The sequence below is a fragment of the Spermophilus citellus genome (genome assembly GCF_964194105.1).
Source record: "Spermophilus citellus genome assembly, chromosome: 10".
NCBI lineage: Eukaryota > Metazoa > Chordata > Mammalia > Rodentia > Sciuridae > Spermophilus > Spermophilus citellus.
Window position 1 is genome coordinate 69,203,947 of NC_138197.1, and position 19,902 is coordinate 69,223,848.

General features: G+C 38.0%; 1 protein-coding gene across 4 annotated transcripts in view; it reads left to right on the forward strand.

Moving 5' to 3' along the window:
• Nucleotides 1-19,902, forward strand: part of SPATS2 (spermatogenesis associated serine rich 2) — a 111,791-nt gene that overhangs the window by 9,299 nt on the left and 82,590 nt on the right. The gene's annotated exons all lie outside the window — the stretch shown is intronic.

The following is a 19,902-nucleotide window of genomic DNA, read 5'->3' on the forward strand; positions in this document are numbered from 1 at the left end:
ATCTTTGTTTGTATGTGGTGCTGAGGATCGAACCCCGGCTGCACGCATGCCAGGCGAGCGCGCTACCGCTTGAGCCGCATCCCCAGCCCCACAATAACATTTTGATTGGGCAATATAGCTGAGAACACATGATCCTTTTACACTCTCCTGGCTACTCATTTCCATTGGGAAATAGGCCCAAGCATATTATTAGCCTTCTTGGTAGCTGAAGTTTTAAATTTAATTAATTAACTAAAAATTCTTTTTGAGATACTGAGGATCAAATCCTGGTTCTTTTTTTTTTTTTCCTTTTTCTTTTGGTACTGGGGATTGAACCCAGGTACACTTAACCACTGAGCCATACCCCCAGCCCTTTTTATTTTTTATTTTGAGATAGGGTCTTGCTAAGTTACCAAGGACCTCACTAAATTGCTAAGACTGGCTTTGAACTTGTGATCCTCCTGCCTCCATTTCCCGAATGACTAGGATTTCAGGTGTGTGACACCTTGCCTGGCTGAATCCTGGTTTTTGGACATGGTAGCAAGTGCTCTACCACTGGACTGTACCCACAGCCCATAAGTGAATATTTTGATGCCTGAAATGTAGGTCTACTAAATGGCATTGGTTTTGATTGCCAGTAGTGATATTTCCAAGTTTCATATTTCAGATATTTCCATGTCTCATATTTTTGATATTTTTCTTTTAATTTCTTGTTAAAATAGGGAAGCTGAATCTGTGCAGTGGCACACACCTATAGTCCCAGCTACTTGGGGAGGCTGAGGTAGAAGGATTGTTGGAGGCCAAGAGTTGGAGGAGAGCCTGGACAATGTAGTGAGAATGTCTCAAAAAAAAAAAAAAAAAAAAAAGAAGGGAAGCTGTACAACTTGTTAGTTAAGAGCACAAGCCATTAGGTGCACAAATATAGCTTTGATTCTCTATTTATCTGTATTTGGTTGTCATTTAAATTTTTTTTTTTCTTTTTGGTACCAGGGATTGAACTCAGGGTCACTCAGCCACTGAGCCACATCCCCGGCCCTATTTTGTATTTATTTAGAGACAGGGTCTCACTGAGTTGCTTAGCACCTTACCATTGCTGAGGCTGGCTTTGAACTCATGATCCTCCTGCCTCAACTCCTGGGCTGCTGGGATTACAGGTGTGTACCACAGTGCCCAGCTATCATTTGATTTCTCTGAGCTGTTTTCTGTAGCCATAAAATGGGTGCTGTAGTAACTCCTACTACAGAATTGTCATGAAATTTGGATTTTTAAATATTACATATTAATATAATATAAAATTAACTGTTTTATGTGATGTAATTATCACCTCTATCCAGAATTTTTTTTTGCATGGGGTGAGTAGTAGGGATTGAATTCAGGAATGTTCTGCCTTAGTTATATCCCCACCTTTTATCTTATTTTTATTTTATGAGACAAGGTCTTGCTAAGTTGCCCAAGCTGGCCTCAAATTTGTGACTCTCCTGCCTTAGCCTACTGAGTAGGTGGGATTATAGGCATGAACCACCAAGCCAGGCTATCCAGAACTTTTACATTATCCCTAAAGGAGACTCCGTACTCATTGAGCATTTATTTCTCATTTTTCCCAATCCCATTACTGGCAACCCCCAATTTGCTTTCTATCTCTATGGATTTACTTATTCTGGATTTTTTTAAAATGAAGTAAGGCAGTCTTTTTTAAAAAAATATTTCTTTAGATGTATGAACCTTTGTTTTATTCATTTATTTATATATGGTGCTGAGAATCGAACCCAGTGTCTAACACATGCTAGGCAAGTGTTCTACAACTAAGCCACAGCCTTAGCCCCAGTATTCTGGATATTTTAAATAAATGGAATCATACAGTATGTGACTTTGCATATTCCTTTCACTTAGCATTGTATTGAGGTTCATTCATGTTGTAACATGTATCAAACCTTACTTATTTTTATGGCTGAATACTATTCCATTGTATGGACATCATATTTTGTGTATTCATTTATCTACTGATGGTCAGTGTGTTATTTCCACCTTTGACAGTTGTGAATAATACTGCTGTAAACATTCAGGTACTATGTTTGATTGAATATATGTTTTCAATTCTTTGGGGTCTTAACTAAGAGTGAAATTGTTGAGTTGTGTAGTATTTATTTATTTATTTGTTACTGGGGATTGAACATTGAGCCACATCCCCAGACCCTATAGAGACAGGGTCTTGTTGAGTTGTGTAGGGCCTAGCTATGTTGTTGAGGCTGGCTTTGAACTCAGATCCTCTTGCCTCAGCCTCCAAGCTGCTGGTATGTATTATAGGTGTGTGCCACCGAGTCTGGTTGTTTATTTTATGTGGTGCTGAGGATTTGAATCCAGTGCCTCACACATGCTAGGTAAGCACGCTGCCACTGAGCCACAATATCAGCCCAGCTATTGAATTTTAATGGCTATAGCTTAGTGAGTGCACATAGTATGCACTCTCTATATATTAGTTAATGTTATAGCTACAATTATTTTTGCTACGAATGGCCTGCATTGGTGGGAAACTGCTTATCATTTCCGAATAGGAATAGAGAGGCAACAAAAACCTATATTTGTTGTCAATAAAGGTTTGAATCTGTCAAAGAATTAGAAGCACATGTACATAAAATTAGCTTATCTTTGGCAGAAATTAGTAGTATATCACTAAAGTTTATTTTATTCCTAAGAACTACAAAGCAAAAATGTCATCTAGTTATAGTTGAGATTTAGATCATGTTTCATCATTCTGCCTTGTTATTAGACATTTGCTTGTAAATTGCCACTATTAGAAGTTTTTTTTTTTTTTAAGAGAGAGAGAGAGAATTTTTTAATATTTATTTTTTAGTTTTCGGCGGACACAACATCTTTGTTTTGTATGTGGTACTGAGGATTGAACCCGGGCCGCATGCATGCCAGGCGAGTGCGCTACTGCTTGAGCCACATCCCCAGCCCCACTATTAGAAGTTTTTGAAAACTTAGGGAAGCCTTCTTTTTATATTTAATCCTATGTAGTTGATGTGCTACTTTTTTTTTTTTTTTTTGGTGGTATTGAGGATTAAACCTGGGTCTCATGCCTGCTTTACAAGTGCTTTATCACTGAGTTAATCCTCAGCCCTTTTTAAAAAATTTGTTTTGAGACAGGGTCTTGCTCAATGGTCAGATTGGCCTCTAACGTTGAATCCTCTAAGAAGTCTCACCCTCCTCAGTAGCTGGGATTATAGACGTGTGCCATTCATCATGCCTGTCCACCACTATTTTTTTTTTTTTTTTTTTTTTACTTATTGCAACTTGGCTTTAATTCTTTTTTTTTTTTTAAAGAGAGAGAGAGACAGAGACAGAGAGAGAGAGAGAGAGAGAGAGAGAGAGAGAATTTTTAATATTTATTTTGTTAGTTATCGGCAGACACAATGTCTTTGTTTGTATGTGGTGCTGAGGATCGAACCCGGGCTGCACGCATGCCAGGCGAGCGCTCTACTGCTTGAGCCACATCCCCAGCCTCTGCAACTTAGCTTTATTGGATAGTCAAAAGAAGATAAATTGAGTCTGGGTGTGGTGGAGCATGTATATTAAGTATTACCAACAACTGTGAGACTGAGGCAGGAGAATTTTATTCAATGCTAGCTTTAGCAACTTAATGAGATCCTGTCTCAAAATAAAAAATAAAAAGTGCTAGTGCTGGAAATGTAGCTTAGTGGCAGACTCCTGGGTTCAATCACAGCACTAAAAAAAAAAAAAAGAAAAAAAAGGGTCAAATGGAGATAAGAAAGATATCAAAGTAATTATATAATTTATTTAGAATTTTACACTGTAGTCAGGATTGTATCCACTTGAATTAATGTTTTCTTATAGGTTTATAGTTAGATATGCTTGTTTTATTGTGTCATGATTTGGAGGGGACGCTGGGTTTAAGTAGAACACACAGAAAGCTGTGTGCAAATTTAAATTATATTATTTTCTTGGAATAAGTAACGGGAAGTATTTGCATTCAGGAACTGGTGATTATTAAAATCCCTCCTGAAGGTACTCTCTCCCTTTACTCCCTAACTTTATCCTAAACTCTCCTGGTTTTTTTTTTTTAATTTTTTAGTTGTAGATGGACACAATATCTTTATTTTTATTAATTTGTTTTTATGTGATGCTGAGGATCGAATCCAGGACCATGCATGCAAGGCAAGTGCTCTACCACTGAGCTACAACCCCAGCCCTGAACTCTCCTGTTTTTGAGGATGACTTTGTGCCTGTGAACAGAGTTCTGTGAACTCTGCCTGCAATGCCTTCTTCTTTTTAATATTTTTTAATTGTCACTGTATGTTTAATTTAATTTATTTATTTATATGAGATGCTGAGGATTGAACTCAGGGCCTCACACATGCCAGGCAAACACTCAACCACTGAGCCACAACTCCAGCCCTGCAATGCCTTCTTAAGTCAGTTGATGACTCCTTAGTCCTTAATGAAGTCAATCATTCCTTGTTTTGGAATTTTAAATCTGTTACATACTTTAATACTATTATCCAAGTATACTTTTAAAAATATACATTAACTTTTTTTTTTTTTTTAGTTGTAGACGGACACAGTACCTTTATTTTATGTATTTATTTTTATGTGGTGCTAAGGATTGAACCCAGGGACTCACACGTGCTAGGTGAGCACTCTACCACTGAGCCCCAGCTCCAGCCCACGTTAACTTCTTTTTAAGGCAATGTATAGGTGTGGTAAATAAAATTGAATAGTGTAGAAATAAATGATAAAAACAATGTCCCAGTTCTCTTCCCACTGGTAGCACTTTCTCTTATATATTCTTTCAAATATATTCTGTGCTGATACCAGATTTTTTTAAGTGGTCCGGGGGATTGAACCCTAGGGCTTTGCACATGCTAGGCAAGCATTGTATCACTGAGCTACGGCCCCAGTTCACAGAATTTTTTTTTTTTTAATATTTATTTTTTAGTTTCCGGTGGACACAACATCTTTGTTTGTATGTGGTGCTGAGGATCGAACCCAGGCAGCACGCATGCCAGGCGAGCGCGCTACCACTTGAGCCACATCCCCAGCCCACAGAATTTTTATAGTGTATGAAATATTGATTTTTCTTCTCATTTTTCATTGAAAAGTATTTTGTGAATATTGAAAAAATATTCAAGCATTGTAGTAATATCTAGTTGGGCATGGTAATGTGTGCCCTAATCTTAACTACCCAGCAGACTGAGGTGGGAAGAATGGAAATAAATAGAGTAAACATCAAAAAGATCCTTTTATATTGGTCTCTAATTCTAGCTGTTCCAAATAATACTTTCCTCCCTGATAACAGAAATGACAACAGTCCCCTCTCTAGAGGTCATTTCTGTTACAAGCCTAGTATGTAACATTTCATTTTGTTCCACTTACATTTACATGCCTACATATGTGTGTGTGTGTGTGTGTGTGTGTGTGTGTGTGTGTGTGTGTGTGTATAAAAGCCTGGTATTTTATAGAAAGTCTCTCAATGTGGAAGATTTGTCTGATGTTTTCCTGTGATCATATGGATTTTTGGGAAGAATACCCACACAGAGGTGATGTGCCCTTCTCATCCTGTTGTATCAGAGAGTAGAGGTAGATGATGTCAACATATCTTTTTATTGATAATGTTAACTTTTTGTTGCTGCTTATGTTTTTGACGCGGTATCTCTCTATATTGCCCCTGACTGGTCTCCAGCTACGAAGCTTAAGCTATCTTTCTACCTTAGGCTCCCAAGTAGCTAGGAGTACAGGTGTGTATCACCATGCCTGACTTGGTGATGTTAACCTTGATCATTTAATTAAGATGATGTCTGCCAGGTTTCCTTAATGTAAAATTTCTGTTTTGTCTCTTTCCATATTCTCTTTGTTAAAAGTTAGTCACTTGGGCCAGGTATGGTGGTGCACCCCTATAATCCCAGCGACTCCGGAGGATCTTATTCAAAGCCAGCCTCAGCAAAAGCAAGGCACTAAGCAACTCAGTGAGACCCTGTCTCTAAATAAAATACAAAATAGGTCCAGGGATGTGGCTCAGTGGCTGCAGGCCCCTGAGTTCAATTCCTAGTGTTCCCCACCCACCTCATACCAAAAAAAGTGAGTCACTTGGGCTGGGAAGGTAGCTCAGTGCAGAGCACTTGTCAGATCACAATGTGTGAGGTCCTGGATTTGATCCCCAGCACTGCAAAAGCAAACAAACATCTGAATCAGTAAATCTAACCCATACTCATGGGGAAGGAATTAAGCTCTACTTCGTGGGGATGGGGATGTAGATGTAGCTAGCTTATGGCAACTATTAGAGCCCTGGTTTAATCCCCAGCACCCGTAAATGAACAAATGAATGAATGAATAAAACATAAACATATATAAATAAATATAGGCACATGCCTTTACTCCTAGCAACCCAGGGAGCTGAGGCAGAAAGATCAGAAGTTTGAGGCCAGACTGGACTCTATTATAGATGTAGATTTACTATCTATATAGCAAGACCGTATCTCAAAAAGGTGGGTGGGTGGAGAGCTTGGGGATGTAGCTCAGTTGTAGAGTGCTTACCTAGCATGTGTGAAGGTCCTGGGTTTGATCCCAGTACCATACACCAAAAAAAAAAAAAAAAAAAAAAAAAAAAGTCCATCTCTTGGAGAGACATAATTTGTGAACATACATTAAAGCTACCATAGTAACTGAAAACTGTGGCACATGCCTGTAATCCTAATGACTTGAGAAGCTGAGGCAGGAGGATCCCAAGTTTGAGGCCAGCCTAGGCAACTTAGTGAGACCCTATATCAAAATAAAAATAAAATGGTCTGGGACTATAGCTCAGTGGTAGGTGCCCCTGGGTTTAATCCCCAGTACTGGGGGAAGATGACCTTATTCTTAATGATACTCATATTGTCCCATTTAAGTCTGTGGAAACTCATTTAAATTGGCTGTATTGTCCTTTTAGTTAAAACCCCAATAGTCTTTGATATAACTTTCTTGCTTTTTGGAACAAGAAAATAACCCAGGCTTATTTATTTCCTTCCACAGATATAGAATCAACCTTTTCCCCTCTAAGGAGCCCTCATTTCTTTTATTAGCTAGTGACATTTAAAAACCACAATTTAGATATTGTATATATATATTTTAAATATTTTTTATACCTTTATTTTATTTACTTTTATGTGGGGCTGGGGATCGAACCCAGTGCCTCATGCATGCTAGGCAAGCACTCTACCACTAAGCCACAAACCCAGCCCAAGACATTGTATTTTTTTAATCTAAAAAGACTTGGAGGCAGTGGGGCTTGCTGGGGGTTGAATTTAAATCTTTATACATGCTAAGGACACAGTCTCAAGCTGAGCTATATCCCTGGCCCCTAGATATTAGATTAAAAAAAAAAAACATGATAGTTATCTCTTCCCTCCTTCACCAGAAGTAGCCACTGTAACAATATTCATCCACAATATCTTGCATTGCTTAAAATTTTTACTACATGTATTAGGCACACAATCCATATAGTATAGTGTTTAATTGATTACAATACTCCTTAGATAAGTGGATGCTTCCATTTAATCTCTAAATTTGGGATTTATTTTACAGTTGATTGTAATTTTTTCATTTTCATGAAATGATAGTGCTCCTTAGAATAGAAGAACAATATTTTAATTTTTAAACTTTGTAAAGCAGCATCATATTGTACTTATCTTGGGATTTTACTTCTTGGTATGAATTTTGACATTTGTTTCTTATTACTAAATACAACATTTTAAGCGTTTTATATGGTTGTATGGTTCTACCTCATAAAATTAATTAACCTATAACATACATTTATGTTGTTAGTGATTTTTAACCATTATAAACTGTTTTAGTGAACCTTCTACATGTTTCCTTGTGCTAATGAGTGAGAGTAGAAATTCTAAGTCTTAGATATCGGTATGTTCATGTAAGATAGCAAACTGCTTTCCAAAGAGGTTTTACTTTTCTACTCATTCATCAGTAGTGCATAAGAATTCATTTTTATACCAGTTCTTAATTTTATTCTTTATAATTTTTGCTGTTCTTTGAATGTCATACTATTTTCTATTTTTTAATTTTTTATTTTAGTTGTAAATGGATACAGCACCCTTATTTTGTTTATTTATTTTTATGTGGTATTGAGGCTCAAACCCAGTGCTTCCACATGTGCAAGGCAAGTGCTCTACTGCTGAACCACAACGCCAGCTCCACTATTTTATATTTTAATTGGCATTTCCTTCATTGTTAGTGAGTTTGAGCATATTTTAATTTTTTTTTAGTATCATTTAGGTTTCCTCTTTTGTAAATTATTTACTTACCTCTGTGGCCTATTTTTCCCTTAGTTTGTTTTTTTGTTTTTAATTGATTTGTAGGTATTTGTAGGAAATTCTGGATACTAATCCTTTGTCCTATGTATTGCACATATTCTCATCTGGTTCTTTCTACCTTTTTTTTTTTTTTTAATAAAACAATTTCATTTAGATAAACTGACATAGAATAAACTTCACATAGGGTCCACTTGGATAAGTTTTGACATACCTGTGCAGCTATTGCCAGGGTCAAGATGAACACACCCAGGACCTCCCAGATTTCTTTATTTCCCTTTTTCATCCCTTTTCCTCCTCTACATACCCCACAACTAATCTACTTACTGTCATAAGATTAGTTTGCATTTTCTATTTTATATAATGGACTCATACAGTATATACATTTTTTTGCAGAGCATCTGGTTTATTTCACTTGGCATATTAATTTGGGATTATTTTATGTGCAGTATGGAACTATATATAGCTCATCCCTTTTTTTATTCCATTGTTGGAAGTGATTTGTTATGGGACTCAAGTTCTTTTTTTTTTTCAATTGTTATCCACCTGTTTTGGTTAACTTTATTTTATTTACTCATTTTCATGTGGTGCTGAGGATCGAACCCAAGTGCCTTACTCGTGTCAGATAAGCTCTCTATACCACTGAGCTACAACTCCAGCCCCTGTTTTTTTTTTTTTTTTAATATTTATTTTTTAGTTGTAGTTGGACACAATATCTATTGATTTTTATGTGGTGCTGAGCATCAAACCCAGGGCCTCACACGTGCTAAGTGAGTGCTCTACCACTGAGCCACAATCCCAGCCCATGGGATTCAGTTTTGTAGAAACAATTTGAAGCTTGCTTTTAAATTTTGTTTGATAGAACTTTTTTTTTTTTTTTTTTTTTTTTTTTTTTTTAAAGAGAGAGTGAGAGAGGGGGGAGAGAGAGAGAGAGAATTTTTAATATTTTTATTGTTTAGTTCTCAGCGGACACAACATCTTTGTTGGTATGTGGTGCTGAGGATCGAACCCGGGCCGCACGCATGGCAGGCGAGCGCGCTACCGCTTGAGCCACATCCCCAGCCCTGTTTGATAGAACTTTTAAGAGTAGCAGCTTCTGGTTTATCTGGATTATGAATATTCTTTTTTCCTCACAGACACTCAATCTTTTTAATGTAAACACAAAAAAAGCCCATCTACCCCTTGTTTTTGTTAGAAAATAATTTGAGTTAAGCAGTTATTTTATTAGGGATTAGGTGGAGATGGACATTAGGTATATGGAGCTCAATTGAAAAGGCCTCTTCTAGGTCTCAGGTTGTGGCTTATCGGTTGAGCACTCGCCTAGCATGTGCGTGTGAGGTGCTGGGTTCAATCCTCAGCACCACATAAAAATAAAAACAAAAATAAAGATATTATGTCCAACTACAACTAGAAAAGGCCTCTTCTATACTATACAACCTGACAGTTTTGACTTTTTTTCTTAGGCTGTTTTGGCATACTTAATCTCCAGTCTTTGTAAAGCTGACCTAGATTTTTGTTCCTTTTGTTTTTGAACTTCCCCTTCACTTTGCCTTTGCTATACTCAAGGGCTTTCCACCTTCTGACCCCTACATTTTTCCATGTCCACATCTCTCTCTCTCTCTCTTTTTTTTTCCTGATTTTTTTTTCCTCTCAACGATCATTTATTTATTTTTTCCCCCTTTAGGTCTTAGGGTTCATTTTTATCATAGTTATATGTGTATGTAGTTTGTAGAATCAAATATTTTTGTGGTTTGGTTCTCCCCTCCTTCTTTTCCCTTTCCTAAGAGGCACTTCTAGCTTTTTTATTTTTATTTTTTGTGGTGCTGGGGATTGAACTCAGGGCCTTATGCATGCAACGCAAGCATTCTACCAACTGAGCTATATCCCCAGCCCTAGCTTTTTAAAATTAATGCTTTTAGTATCCCCGTTTCTCTAAATAATGAGTTTGTATTGCAATTTCTGATATAATCAGTTATAAGATTATTTATGTCCTACTAGAAAAGGGAAATAGATTCAAACATATAATCCATTGGAGGCCCCTGTAACACTAGGAAACTGCATAAGAATGTAAATCAGTAGTAAACCCATCATACAGAAAACCTCAGCAAGGCAACTGGTATGACTTTGGCATTGTGAAGATGAGCTTCACAATGGAATTTGAACTGCTCTCTGTTTGAATTTGCATTACCTATATGGTACAAAAACATTCAAACAGAATTTTAATTAAAAGTTGTTTCAGGAGACTAAGGTTATAGCTCAGTGGCAGAGTGCTTGCCTAGTATACATAAGGCTCTGGGTTCAATCCCCAGTACTACAAATAAATAAAAGTTCTGTCAGGGGACGACAGTATAGCTCAGTGGTAAAGCACTTGCCTAGCTTGAGCGAGGCTCTCGCTTTGATCCCCAACACTGCAAAAGACAAAACAAAAGTCATTTCAGGAATTTAGTTCTCCATATTTGAACATATAATAAATTTTGTCTTTTTCCTTTTTTTTTTAATTGCTTCAGATTGATAATGCTCTGGGAGCTTGGACAGAACAAATAATAGTTGTAAATTATCATCAGTTGTACTGTTTTTCAGAGATGTTAAGATATGGGGAAAAAAAGTACCATTTGCCAGGCATTGTTCTTAGCTCTAGTTGTACAGCTGTGAACAAAATGGACAAACATGTCTATCTTCTTTGAACTTAAATTCTGGGGATTGGAATGTTTAGACAAAATGCATGGTATACTAGATGTTGCAGATATAAGTAAAAGGAAGACATCAGATTTGGAAATTGTTGCAGATTTTTTTTTTTTTTGGGGGGGAGGTGTGTGTCGGTTGGGGTACTGCAGAGGCCTTGCATATGCCAGGCCAGTGTTCTACCATTGAGCTACATCCTTAGTGCTGAGGGTCTTGATGAGTTGCCCAGTCTGGCTTAGACCTTGTGACACTCCTGTCTCAGACTCTGAATTTGCTGTGATTACAAGTGTGTGCCACCATAGCATTGGCTTGTTCTTGTTGAGTCTTGAGAGAGGCTTTATTGGAGTAATCAGGAAGCAAAAGCCTAGGGATGTGATTTGGAAAGTGAAGGGGAGGAAGGGAACTGGAGAGAAGAGGAATGGATAAGTAGCTGGAGGGGAAAATGGGATTAGGTGTTTTTGGTTTTGCTTTGTTTTTTGAGTACTGGGGATTGAACTCTGGGGCAGTCAACCACTGAGCCACATCCCCAGCCCTATTTTGTATTTTATTTGAGATAGGGTCTCACTGAATTGCTTAGTGTCTTGCTTTTGCTGAGTCTGGCTTTAATCCTCCTGCCTCAGTCTTCAGAGCTGCAGGGATTACTGGTGTGCGTCATTGTGCCCAGCTTTTTTTTTTTTTTTTTTTTTTTTTAATATTGTTTAGTTGTCAATGGACCTTTATTTTATTTATTTATATGCGATGCTCAGAATCAAACCCAGTGCCTCACACATGCTAGGCAAGCCACAGCTCCAGCCCCTTGTTTTGTTTTTTAATGGAGAAATAAGTATATCTTTTTTTTAAAATATTTTTTAGTTATACATGGACACAATATATTTATTTTTATTTGGTGCTGAGGATTGAACCTAGTGCTTCACAAGTTCAATGCATGCACTCTGCCACTGAGCCACAACCCCAGTCCAGTATTTATCATTTTGATGAAGATGAACCACTAACTGGTACTGGAGTGAGAAGGGAGAATGACTGGGCAATAGGGCTTGGGGTATTCTAGTGAGGATGTTGGCTTTAGTCAGGAATTGTCAGTTCATTCACTAAATAACAGGAGGGAGGGGGCTGGGGATGTGGCTCAAGCGGTATCGCACTTGCCTGGCATGCGTGCGGCCCGGGTTCGATCCTCAGCACCACATACAAACAAAGATGTTGTGTCCGCCGAAAAATAAAGAATAAATATTAAAAAAAAAAAAAAGGGATTGTGTGCCAAATATTCAATAGAAAAACATAAGAACATATAACCTGGGCTGTGGATGTGGCTCAAGTGGTAGGTAGTGTGCTTGCCTGGCAGGTGTGTGAGGCATTGGGTTTGATCCTCAGCACCACATAAAAAGAATAAAATAAAGATGTTGTGTCCACCTAAAACTAAAAAATATAAATATAAAAAAAAAAAATAACAGGAGGGAGGAGGACAGAGCATATGGGAACAGATGCAGCTATTGGTGGTGATTGTCATATATGTCTCTGAGAAAATTTAAGGGCAGCACCTGGAAATAAGGATGGGAGAGGAGGCTTGAAATGGACCAATTGGAGAGTGGGAAAGTGAACAAAAATTGTACGATTGTCATGTTGAACTGAGAGAGTTAGTTGGAGTTAGTGGAGTTAGTTGTTTTAAATTTTATGTGAGAACTGTTTAGTTTGGATGTGTGTTTTTTCTTTTAGAGCCACATTTAGTTACATGGTACAGGCATCCTTTGTTTTTAGCATATTATTAGGGGAAAATTTCAACATACAGAAGTAGATAGAGCCTTCATGTACTTTCTACCTAGCTTCAACAAATATTTACTCATGTCTAATTTTGTTTTATATGCATTTTCATACATTTCTACTCTTTCATGTTATTTTGAAGCAATTCCAGAAATTACATTTTATGTATAAATATGTTGTAAAAAGGTCTGGATTTTATTTTATGTGAGTTTATTTATTTTGGTGCTGGGGATTGAACTCAGGACCTTGTACATGATAGGTAAGTACTCTACCATTGAGCTATACCCCTAGCCCATGAATTTTTTTTGTTCTTCAATACTGGGGATTGAACCCACAGGCACCCTACCACTACCCTGTGCTAAATCCCCAGCCCTTTTTTTTTTGGGGGGGGAGTATACCAGGGATTGAACTCAGGGGCACTTGACCACTGAGCCACATACTCAGCCCTATCTTGTATTTTATTGGAGACAAGGTCTCACTGAGTTGCTTAGTGCCTCACTTAATTGCTGAGGCTGGCTTTGAACACTCAATCATCCTGCCTCTGCCTCCTGAGCCACAGGGATTACAGGCATGTACAACCACGCATGGCCCAAGTCCCCAGCCCTTTTTATATTTTATTTTGATATAAGGTCTCATGAAGTTGCCAAGACTGTCCTCAAACTTGGGATAGTTGTGCCTAGGTCCCGAGTACTAAGATTACAGGTGTGTGGAGGGGCTGGGGTTGTGGCTCAGTGGTAGAGTGCTTGCCTAGCATGTTTGAGGCACTGGGTTTGATTCTTAGCACCACATATAAACAAATAAATAAAGTTCCATCAATGACTAATAAAAATTTAAAAAAGAAAAAGATTACAAGTGTGTACCATCATACCCAGTTCTAAAAGATATAAACTCTTACCAAAAATAACTATTATCATACTGAAACACTTAATAATTCCTTAACATTAAATATCCTTTAGTTTTAAAATTTCCAGTTGCCAGGCTGAGGTTGTAGCTCAGTGGTAGAGCGCTTGTCTCACACATGTTAGGCACTGGGTTTGGTCCTTAGCACCACATAAAAATAAAGCTATCGTGTTCATCTACAATTAAAAAATATTGGGCTGGGGATGTGGCTCAAGCGGTAGCGCGCTCGCCTGGTATGCGTGCGGCCCGGGTTCGATCCTCAGCACCACATACCAATGGAGATGTTGTGTCCGCCGAGAACTAAAAAATAAATATTAAAAAAAAATCTCTCTCTCTCTCTCTCTCTCTCTCTCTCTCTCTCTCTCACTCTCTCTTTAAAAAAAAAAAATATTTCTAGTTGCCTCCTGAATGTCTTAAAGGGTTTAGTTTGTTTGGCAGGTGGTTGTATTTAAGCACAGTTGGTGCTCTGCCAGGTAATGATGATGAAGTAAGGGAGGAAGCAGAAGGCTTGAAGTATATGCAAAGGAGTGATTAGCATGATAGGCCATGAATGCTAAGCTCAGGGATTTGACCTGAGAGGAGAATGGGATCAATGTCTTGTAAATTCTGTGAATGGGGGTCAAAGGATTGTTGGATTTAGGGTGCTGGGAGGAGCAATCTGAAAAGATAGGAAGTGGTGATTGGAGAAGAGGTGCAGATAAGGTAGAGTATGGAGAGACTTGGGGGTAGGAAAGACAGTGGAATGAGATGGACATCACTACCCTAAGTACATGTATGAAGACATGAATAAGTGTGACTCTACTTTGTGTATAACCAGAGAGATGAAAAATTGTGCTCTATATGTGTAATATGAATTGTAATGCATTTTTGTTGTCATATGTAACAAATTAAATTAAATTAAAAAAAGAGATTATGGTACTGACAAGGTGTAGACTATTGATTATGGGAAATGAGTGGTCAAAGTAGGACAGAAGATAAGTTTGTTAAAATTGTTGCATAAGCTTGACATGGTTTTACATGCCTGTAATCCTAGTGACTTGAGAAGCTGAGGCAGGGAAATTGCAAGTTTGAGGCCAGCCTGGGCAACTTAGGGAGGTTCTGTCTCAAAGTAAAAGCGAAAGGGCCTAGGGATGTGTAGCTCAGTGGTAAACCATCCCTAGGATCAATTCCCAGTACGACTAAAAAAAAAAAAAAAAAAATGAGAGGAGATGAAGGAACCTAGAGGTCAGAGTGTTGGAACAGACATCTAGGTGAACACTGAAATCATCTGGAATAATGATAGGCTGGTGAACCAGGAACTAAAATTTTCTAAGTTTGAGAGGTAGTGTTGTTCCATGTACATTTAGAACATAATGAAGAGGGGTAGGTGATGGTGTGGTCTGAGCAAGACTTTCTTAGGAAGGAAGGGGAATAAGCTGGAAGAGGAAACTAGGTACAAGGTGAATACCTACCTCTTTAACTTCCAGGCCCAGTAGCAAAAGGGGTGTGGAGAGAAAACAGTATTAATAGTACTGTCAAGAGAGCAACCTGGGCTCAGTGGCACATACCTGTAATCCCGTGGCTCAAGAGGCTGAGGCTGGAGGATAGTGAGTTCAAAGCTAGCCTCAACAAAAGTGAGGTGCTGAGCAACTCATTGAGACCCTGTCTCTAAATAAAATACAGAATAGAGCTGGGGATGTAGCTCAGTAGTCAAGTGCTTCTGAGTTTGAATCCTGGTACCCCCCCCCCAAAAAAAAAAAAAAAAAAGGACAGGGCTTCAGAGCAATTGGATTTAGTTAGAGTAAAAGATGATAGGATCATTCAAACAAGAGGTTGAAGATATAGAGGATTTTGCCCAGGAATTCCAGGGGATATGGTGTAAATAGAGGAGTGGGAGTTGAGGAGGAGTGGAAGAGGGGGAATTCATGAAAAAGCATGATAGTTTGGAGGATTTAGAATGACCTGTGAGTCCTGAGATCTTGTGGTAAGTCATGTAAAGAGGCCCAGAGACCATAATGAGATTAGCCCCAATGTCTCAATACAAATTGAAGTGTAAGCAGTGAAGGGTAGAGACTTCAAAAAGCCCAAGAGTGAAGAGTAAGAAGTTCCCTTTATTCCTTTTTTTTTTCTTTCTTTAGGATTGCTATTTTATTGTCGCCCTTTCTGTTACACGGGATGTACACATCAGGCCCTTTATTCCTTTCAATGCTTGTGTCCCAGCAGAGAAGGCCAGAGTAGCTGGGGCCCAAAGTGGGCAATGGTAAAAAGCGCATTATTCTAGCTGTTCAAAAACTGGAACTCCCAGTTGTTTAGTGGTTTAGTTGTTTCTTACCCTACTTCCATTTTTTTCCCCTTTCTTACTGAAAACCTGGAGTAGCACATGTACATATTTTCAGTACCCTATTCTTTTTTAAAATTATTTTTTTAGTTGTGATGGACTTTTTTTTTTTTAAATATGTGTGCTGAGAATCAAACCCAGTGCCTTGCACATGCTAGACAAGCACTCTCCCACTGAGCTACAACCCTAGCTCTCAATATCCTATTCTTAAATATCGTAAAAACTGGTAAATGAAGCTATTACTGGCTTGCTAGGGAGATGACAGTAAAATCACAATAAAGAATTAGTGGTGGGGCTGGAGATGTGGCTCAAGCGGTGGCGCGCTCGCCTGGCGTGCGTGCGGCCCGGGTTCGATCCTCAGCACCGCATACCAACAAAGATGTTGTGTCCGCCGAGAACTAAGAAAAAATAAATAAATATTAAAGTTCTGTCTCTCTCTGTCCCCCTCTCTCTCTCACTCTCTCTTTAAAAAAAAAAAAAAAGAATTAGTGGTGGTGGTTCAGCTTAAGGTTTGAAAAGAGAAGGAAGGGGGCTCGGGTTATGGCTCAGTGGTAGAGTGCTTGCTTTGCACATGCACGGCCCTGGGTTTGATCATCAGCACCACATATAAATAAGTAAAATAAAGTTATTGTGTCCAACTACAACTACAAAAAATAAATATTAAAAAAAGGGAAGGAAGGGAAGAGATTTCAAAGAGAATTCATTTTAGATTACTTAAATCTGGCCAAGAAAACAGGAATTAGAAGAGGAAAAGTTAGAGCTATATTCTGGGAAGGGAGAGTAAAGTACTGTTTGGAGGGAGGGCACCTGCCCATGGCTCTGTGTTCTGACAGGTTCCTAAAAGCAGTTGCTAGATGTGGGAGTTGACTCTTATTAGAGTCATTAATTTCAGGGAATATCTACTAGCACCTACTACGTGCCCGGCACTGGGCTAGATGCTAGAGATGTTGAGCAAGTAGATAAGTTCCTGCTTACACGGATTTATAATGTAGCAGATATTAAGAACAGAAATAAATTATAGGTTAGTGTGGTGAATGCTGTGATAGAAGTTTTCAGGGTTCTTTGGGAGCCTTTAGTAAAAGCATGAGATTAATCATACATGGGGGCAACAGGGAAGATTTTGGGTTCTGGAGTTCGTGACCGTTAAAGGCAGGAATTAGCTGGGCAGAGAGAAAACAGGAGGATAGTTAGGTGTCCAGCAGCCACAGGTGTTCTGTCTTTGTCTCTCCAACTGCGTACTATACCTCATTGTATACAGGGGAAGAGGGTACAGAATCATGTATTCTGATCACTGTCTGCATCCTCAACATTTCTAAACATGAGGGATTGGCAAATGACTCATGGGTCAGATCTGGCTTGCTACCCATCTTTGTATGGCCTGTAAGCTAAGAGTGGTTTTTACAGATGAATGCTTGGAATAAATCAAAGAATATTTTGTGAAATATAAAAATTATATGGAATTCAAATATCTATGTAATAGGGCTGGGGATGTGGCTCAAGCGGTACCTCGCTCGCCTGACATGCGTGCGGCCCGGGTTCAATCCTCAGCACCACATACAAACAAAGATGTTGTGTCCGCCAAAAAAAAAAAACAAAACTAAAAAATAAATAAAAAAATTCTCTCTCTCTCTCTCTCTCTCTCTCTCTCTCTCTCTCTTCTTTCTCTCTCTCTCTCTTAGAAAAAAAAACACTTAAAAAAATCTATGTAATAAAACTTTTGTTGGAACACAGCTGCGCCTATGTTTTTCTGTACTATCATGGTTGCTTTCATGATGCAACAGTATTTTTGAGTAACTGTGGTAGAGACTGTATGGTTTCCAAAGCCTAAAATATTTGGCAACTTGCTCTTTTTTTTTCCTTTGATACCTAGGATTGAACCCAGGGGTCTTAACCACTGAATAGCATCTCTAGCCCTTTTTTATATTTTTATTTAGAGACAGGGTCTTGCTTAGTTGCTGAGGCTGACTTTGAACTTGTGTTCTTCCTGCTTCAGCTTCCAAGCTGCTGGGATTACAGGTGTGAGCCACCATGCCCAGATGATGACTGCTCTTTATAGAAAAGTTAACAGGCACCTAGTGTAGCCCATCATAAGGATTTCATAATATCATATATGTCTGAGAATGAGGATTACAATGAGCTACCAGCAATCCACTGTGCTAGTTTAATATTTATATTAATTTACATATAATCGTTTCAGTAACTGTACACAGAGATATTAATAACATGCCTGAAGGTACTTAAGTATCATTGTCAAAATTCAAACCCAGATGTCTGAATTCAAAATCTATTCATTGTACTGATCACATTGTGTTATACTTGTTTGTACTTCTACCTCTTAGGAAGAGATTCAAGCTTGAATGATGGCTTATTTTTTTTTTTTTTTTTTTCTGATAGCCACCACTTTTAACACAAGGAGATGTTTGTTAAATGACTTTCATCTATCTATCTATCTATCTTCATTTGCTCCCTTGTAACAAATCTGTGAGAATAAAACAAAAATTTCAAATAAATGATTTATTTATTCTTCCATGCTGTTTCTTTCATTTAAAAAAAAATTTGGTAGTTGTAGATGGACAGCATGCCTTTATTACTTATTTTTATGTGGTGCTGAGGATTGAACCCAGTGCCTCATGTGTGTGAGGCAAGCACTCTGCCATTGAGCTCTAGCCCCAGCCCTATTTTTTTCATTTTTAATAGCAGTATTTTTATTATTTTTTTAATTTTTGGTATTGTGGAGCTAACCCAGGGGTGCTTTACCATTGAGCTACATACCCAGCCCTTCTTATTTTTTTTTTTATCTTGAGACAGGGTCTCACTAAATTGTGAGGGTTTCCCTAAGTTTCTGAGGCTGGCTTTGAACTTGTAGTCCACCTGTCTCAGCCTCCTGAGTTGCTGGTATTACAGGTATGTGCCACTCTGCCCAGCTAATAGCAATATTTTTAAAATTAATCACATTAAATGCAATTAAAGATAATTGGAAATACTAAGTGCATCAAACAAACTTAGTGACATTTGTATATGTATTTGTACCTATAGTAAATAAATATTTAAATGCTGTATCTTGCTAGTTTTTATCAGCTTTTTATAATTTCTTTTGTTTATTGTTTTCTAGCTGTTAGTTATAGCTGCTGTGTTATTTTCCCTGTCTTACTTATTTTTATTTTCATAGTGCTGGGAATTGGACCCAGGACTTTACACATGCCAGGCAAATACTCTACCACTGAGCTACATCCCTAACCCCCTTTTCCCTGTTGTGAATTTGCTGCTTCTGCCTTTAACGGATTTAGGAACTAGAAATATAACCTTATTCAAACTGTGTATAAAGTAGAGGATATATCTGTGAGCTAAGTGATGGTGAGGTGTTAATTGTTCTTAAGGATTTTATAATCCAGTTGGAGAAAATGATCATATACTGGGAACAATCATAATGTAAAGGTATGTTAGCTGCAAAAAGAAGACAGCCATGTGGCTTGTAAATTTGAAAAAAAAAGTATGTTAACTTCAGACTTCTAAATCCCTCTGCCTACTTAACATCTCTGTGTGCATGACTAACATGTTATTATTATTATAGGCATCCCAAAACATTGTATTCCCAAGCCTTTTTCCAGAGTCATTGTCATCAGCAGAGACTACCCTTCTCATTACTTTGGCCAAAACTGTGGAATTATCCTTGAGGCTTTTTAGTATAACATTTCACATCCAATCTTGTTTTACCTTCAGAATATATACTGAATCTGATCCCATATCTACTGCTACCACCAAGATTCCAACTGCCATTCTGTCTTTTCTGGATAATTTCATTAGTTTTCTGATTGATTTCTCTGTTCCTGCCCTTATCTCTGTGCAGTCTTTTCTGAACAGATATCTTAAAAGATCCTCTAATAAGTAAGCTTTTGTCATTCCTTTGCTCAGAACCTTTCATTGGCTTTCTACTTTAGTAGAGATGCCACA